We start from the raw sequence: 6,322 nt of genomic DNA, 5'->3' as shown, positions 1-6,322 counted from the left end.
TATTGTCATATAGTGAATTTTAGTTATCAAAGATTAATGATGTGTTCAAGAAATACCCATATTTAATTGACAAGAGCCGTATTCCCCAAAGCGGAATTGACCGGTGGTAGTTGGTCGAAGCTCAAGTGGGTAGCCACTCCCTTCTCAGGGAACCGTACATGAGACTTCCGCATCATACGGCTCTGTCCCGAGCTTCCGTCATCGGCCCTTGTCATTAGACCACTATGCTTGTCTTATCCGCCTTGACTCTCGAATCTTTTGCTTCTCGGGTGGTGGCGAACAATGCTGCTTGCGTAGCGGGACATGCCTGCCCATCGTTTAGGCCTGCTTCCTTCCCGAAAGAAGGCTAGCCGGACTAGTGGTAGGGGACCCGACCGTAAAAAACCCTACCCTATTCTCGAACCCTCTGCCGAGCTCTACCCTGCCCGCATTTATTTGGAAGGGGGCCAAAGAAATGTCTCCACCTGCTACCAACAGTCTTTCTTTGGAATTGATCCCCCCCTCCGTTTGTTTTAGCAACTTATCCTAAGGTCTCTTCGCTAAGAACTCTCCGGCAACGACAGAGGAACTAACCTGCCTGCAGTGGTGGGGCTGCTTTTTTTAAAATAAGACCTAGACGATTATCCCTACCCTCAGTAGCTTACGAGTTTACGTCCATCCCTGGTCGGGTATAGTTTCCTTTATTTTTATCCCTTGTAGCCATTACCCGAATTCGCGCAAGTGTGTCCATACCCCCCTGACTTGACGAGGAATTCATTCTCGCGAACAAACACACCCCCTACACACACCTAGGAGCACACCTTCCTGCATATCCATACAAGACCTGAGTAGGCGGGTCGAGGTCCTACGAGGTACCCACTACTCGGAGTACCCTCCCACCAAAAAAAGATGTGTGGTTCGGTGGTTCGACCAGAAATGCTATGCTTACGCACAAGACTACCCCTCTTCCCGAAAGCTTCGCGGGGACCTTTACTACTTTACGATGATGGGGGCCCGCCCGTAGGGGGTTTACTGCACAAGGCCCCTGCAGAGGAAAAGCTTGATCCCAGCGAATAGAAGATGCTCAGCTCCGCACAACATAGGGATTGGCACGCTTTCGGAAAGAACATAGAATAGTAGAGGATCCAACATGCAGGACACGATGATCATTAGAAATTCACGAATTATGAAAGGCTAACTTTCTTAGGAAAAGCCATCTGGGCAAGAGATCGTCAGATAAACCAAACTGCCGACCTACTGTCTGTACTGCATCGGATCAGATAATGGTGAGCCATCAGTCGGACGGAGTTTAACGTAAAGCTCCAAGGGAGTGTCAACAATCTTCTCATCATTGAGTTGAGCTCGAGTGATCAAGTCATGACATTATTTGATCTGAGATACCAAATATCCACGAGGAGAATGTGCGACCTCCAAGCCAAGAAAAGGCTTAGGGCGCGTCAGCGCCTTCATAGCAAATAATAGATGAAGGCGACACTTGATCAGCGATATGGTAACAGAGTAATCACTAGTCAGTTTGATATCATCAACATACAACAACAAAATAGCACGTCCTCGAGGATAAAATGATATGAACATGGCCGAATCATGATCACTCTGAGCAAACCCTGCCTGGATAACATAACCAGTGTGCTGAACTTCAAAAACTATGCCGATTTTGGCGGACCGTGCTCCACCCCGGTGAACTCATGCGGTTCCGACGTGCCCAGAGGCCAGAGGCGAATCCGTTCACGGTCCGTAGGACCAACACCATTCGAAGGTTGATGGCCCGCCCCGCCTAGAATAGGAATCTTTGATTGGGCTTACACACATTCGCTCACTTACGCTGTCCCCCCTCAGCTCACCCTAGCCCTGGGTATGTCGTCTCCAAGGCTTCACAAAAAATCTTCACTAACAACATATGCATGCTTTTGTAGGTTCAGGCAGAACCGTTGTTGCCTGATGGGAACTTCCCCCATATTGCTATCAATGTATTTATGTTGCACGACCTCTTAACATTACACCACTGAATCCCCAATCCTTTGCTTGCTGTGTAGTGACAGTACCAATATCCACTAATCGTTGTTTCCAGATACGGTTGCCGGTTGACATCTCTTCTAATTCGTCGATACGAGAAGAAAATTGTTGTGTGGAGGAATCAATATCTCGACATAAGCCAAGAGGCAGATCTTGTGCCACTCCACCAGGTCGTATGAAACTGGCATGCATCTTGGCTCCCGGGACTCTTTCATAGAATTCCAACAATTTCTCCCGCTCCTCAAAAGCCCAAAGGAACGGATTTGATGCTCCCACATCCATAGCATGAGTAGTTGAAGCAAGTGAATGATTTGAAATTCGAGTTATTTCACAGAATAACACTCTTATATATTGACTCGTAATGGTACCTCACAATTCAAAAGTCTTTCTATGGCTGAAGAATGAGCGTGTTCTTGGGCCATCGCAGAAACATAGATAGGGTTAACGACGGAACGTACAACGAAACTTTACGACAACTTTTTCGTACACGTTCACTTGCATCACATACACAAGAGCTCTCTGAACCGTGCAATAAGGTCACCAATAACATGGCTCTCCCACTGGAGTTACCTTAGCCCCGGGCCATGCTATTCCATGATATTGGAAAAAGTTGACTAATTATTATCATCGTCTTGAAAGCTGGGCACCTTTTGAATATGAGTGGGGCTCCTAGTCTAGGCGGTGCCTTCGTGGAGCCAAACCGAAGGAAGAGCAAAAGGGCGAGGCCACGCCTGGCTTCGATTAGGAGGGGGGCTTAGCTCTGGATCCCACCTGCTTGCAGAAATGAATGGATCAGAAAGGGGGCTGGGTTCTATTTCCGGGCCGGGCAGGAGGTGAAGGCCAGAAGAAGAAGAGAAGTGCGCCTTTCCGGTAAGGAAGAGGATAAAAAGGTGCTGTCATCTATCTCGACCTGTTTCCCGAGGCGTTGGAAATGAAGACCAGCTCAGAGAATCACTGGCGTGCTTTCTCTCCCTCATCGTTTCGCCAACAAAGAAGTCATCCTTGACATGACTATTGACCATTCCATCCCTACCGAGCCGCCTCTTCGAAGTATTTACCTCTGCCTTACTTTTTTGAGAACATACCCTTCAAATCAAAAATAAAAAAAGAAAGAAAAGTCCCTCGTCTGTGATTTAATCGGCCCTAAGGGAGTTTACTCGACCCATTCTCCAGTCTCCCGCACTGCTCAAGTGTGCGACTCCGTATGAGGACCTCCTTCCCTTTTGCTCTGCCCACTCTCCATTCACACGGTTATCAAAGTGGAGGAAGGGCAGGCAGCAGGTACCACGAGCCCTCTGTCCCACACATCTATCAAGAAGCAAGTGTAGTTCACCGGTTCCACCGAATGCTCCTATCTCTCGGCAAAGATCGTGTGAGTGTGCAGTTATGCTTCGGATGCTTCGCCATGGAATACATCGATTCAGTTCCCCTTCTTTTTTGGTGCACTCGCATTGTATCTCTGACACACAATGAAGGACGCGGTGGGAAGAAAGCTGCCCTAGCCACTGTCCAGTCGATCATTCCGCTGGCATCTTGCATTCACGCCTCCGTTTGACTGCCGCTCGTGAATGTAGTTGTAGATACGTGAGTCTTAGTGGGTCGTTGGCTCCACCTTTTATCTCCTTCTACGACATGCTGTAGTCGTCGCCATATTCAATATGTCACTTAGTCATATCTGCCTCGCAGCGGGTCAACACCTCCGAAAGAAAGGGAGGGAGGACTTCATTCAGTGATTCCGCGATCGCCCTCTAAACGATCAAAATAAGGTAAAGCTTGAAGATAAGTTTTATACTCAATTAATTTCTTAGTCCCTCTAGTCGGGTGGGCGCCGGCCGGCCAGATCCCCCTGAAAACCCTATGAGCGGGTCTCCCCGCATGCGACTCACGCCATTTGAGGTGGCCCAGCCCAGCATTCATTCGCAAATCTTGTAGTGAAATTGAGACTGCTCGACCTCGGAAGCTAATTCGCGTGTAGGCAGTGCTGTCTTAATACCGTTGACTGTATCTATTCATTGATACATTTGCTCGCTCCCCCCTCTTTTTTCAAGAATGAATGAGCCGCTCGGACCTTCCATTTCCGTCAAATGACCCGGCTTCCCCTGGCTCTTCCACCGTCCGGGCTCCCTTTCCTCCCTATGGTCCCCCGGCGTAGGCCCACCATGCTTCGCGCCTGTGGCATTTTTGCCAGACGGTCTTTGCCAGTAGTGCCATCCTCCCCGCAGGCTGTCTGTATGGGTGGGTTGTCCCTTGCTGCTACGTTCTGTTAGGTGCTATGAATTACAGGAAATTCAGTGCTTGACTTGGACAGCAGGCGGGTTACACGTTCCACTGTGCCAAGATGTGAGGTGCAAGTGGTGATGATCACCCCGGGGTATGCGCTAGCGCCCTTGATGGGCACTCCAGGACCCGCCTACGCTCGTGAAAACCCAGGTCGGTCCTTCGACCAGATGTGTTGATAACGAGGCCACCTTCACAACCTTCTCTCTTCTATGTTTATCCAAAGTCAGGTAGGGCGGTTCGCTTGAGTTGCTCAACCGTCCCTTTGCCCGGTGCTCATGACGCGCTACGGAACCTCCATCGTGCTAGCGGCATAGGAGCCTACTCAGCGTCAGCGGCTTCGTGCCGCACTGGAGTGATCCAATATGTGGTTCCGCACGTTCCACCACTTCTCCGTTCATTTCCAATACAGATCGTGAAACCTTTTTTCGTTATTTATTTAGAATATTAAGTAATATTACTACTGGTAAAATATTGTCTAAATCGGTATTTTAATATTTTTATATTAAAAATGAACGAGGTATAATCTTGGTTATACTACAAGATAGAGGATAACCGTTATTCAATTGGAAACTTTTATTTCAAGCTAACAGTGAAAGAAACAGATAGAGGTTGCCTCTCTTCAGGAACTGTGAAACCAAAGGGACGCTTCGAAAGAAGGGAACACACGACTCTTATCTGGTTTGAATCCAGTTCGTCCTGGAAAAAAGACTACACCAAACTACACTAACTATGAGTTTATGAAAGCAAGAACTACTAATTGTAAAAATTACAATCGAAAGCCCCCCCGGTAGAAAACCAGCTATTGTTTCATATATGCGCTAGGAGATAGTATCCTATCCCCCTCAATCTCAGGAGTCGCTTTCTCTATGCCCGACTTACAAGCTCTTTGCTTATTATTTCTCGGGTGGGATGAAGGTCGAAATGTCTAGTTTGAATTGCTTATGCTTATATAGTTTGAATCGTCTAGCTTCATACCAAGGTTGTTCTACAAAAGAACCAAGTAAGAAAGTAAGCCCGTTCAATTGAAATAGCTTCCTCGCTTCGCAGTTCGATACCCACTGAAACTATGGATACGATAGACTCGGGAGGGGTAAAGGGTTACTTTATTTGGGCTGCTAAGTCTTTCTTGTTGATTCCAGAAATAAAGAGGACCTTCTTAATCCTTCGTGCTCCACACCCGCCTCACTAGACCTATCCATTCGAGCTCTCTCCTCTAATCCCAACTCGACACGGCTGGACGACGACGCCTGTTCACTTATAACGAAATCACACGTTAAGCTCGATGAATTCATCTACAATTTCTGGATTTGTTGGTTTGGCAAGGCAGAACCAGGGCCCTTCCATTAAGGTTATATTATAGTTTCGATAGGAGAGATGCAGACCAGATAGGAATGCAAGAACACTCTGTAAATTGTTTATTAATTGGTTTAGTCTGTGGAAGAGAAGTATCGATCTAGAGGATTGCCCCCCCCAAATTGACCTAGTTGTCCTTGACTTGCTTCGGAAAGAAAAGACCTAGTACTTGTTTACCTTGACCATGGCTACTTTCCCGCCGCCTTTCCTTCTATACTTTTCCTATGTGCTATCCCAGGCATCCCTTGTCAAGCTACCTATCCCTACGAAAAACCAAGCCTACTTACTACGTGTTTTCCTCTATTGGCAAATACGCATATGCTGACCTACTCACGTGCATATCTTGCATAAAGCCTTCCCCTAAAAAAACAAACTGGCCCGTATCTTCCTAGTCCTTGTTGCCAGCCCTTCTCGACTTTACTCGACTATTTAGAAAAAGCTACTACTTGAATGCATACTTTTACTATTATTTAAAGAAAAAAAACTATTTATGAGTTTATGCCCCACCAACAGAGCAAAAGAATGATCAAATGAGGAACCAGAATATGAAAGTGCAAAATCTCCTACCGAACAAAGAGAGCACTATATCTCATTTTAAAAATCTGGTAAAAATTCTTCAACCTAACTCAACACAACTATATTTCGATTGTATATGTATGTTTGTAACGTGCCACAA

General features: G+C 46.8%; 1 pseudogene; it reads left to right on the top strand.

The window, feature by feature from the left end:
• Positions 1–2,414: 2,414 nt before the first annotated feature.
• LOC109764997 (uncharacterized) lies at positions 2,415–3,778 on the top strand (annotated as a pseudogene).
• The last annotated feature ends 2,544 nt before the right edge of the window (positions 3,779–6,322 follow it).

This window comes from Aegilops tauschii, chromosome 4 (genome assembly GCF_002575655.3).
Source record: "Aegilops tauschii subsp. strangulata cultivar AL8/78 chromosome 4, Aet v6.0, whole genome shotgun sequence".
NCBI classification, from domain to species: Eukaryota; Viridiplantae; Streptophyta; class Magnoliopsida; order Poales; family Poaceae; genus Aegilops; species Aegilops tauschii.
The sequence above is the reverse complement of the archived record's forward strand: the minus strand, read 5'-3'. Positions and strand labels throughout refer to the sequence as shown.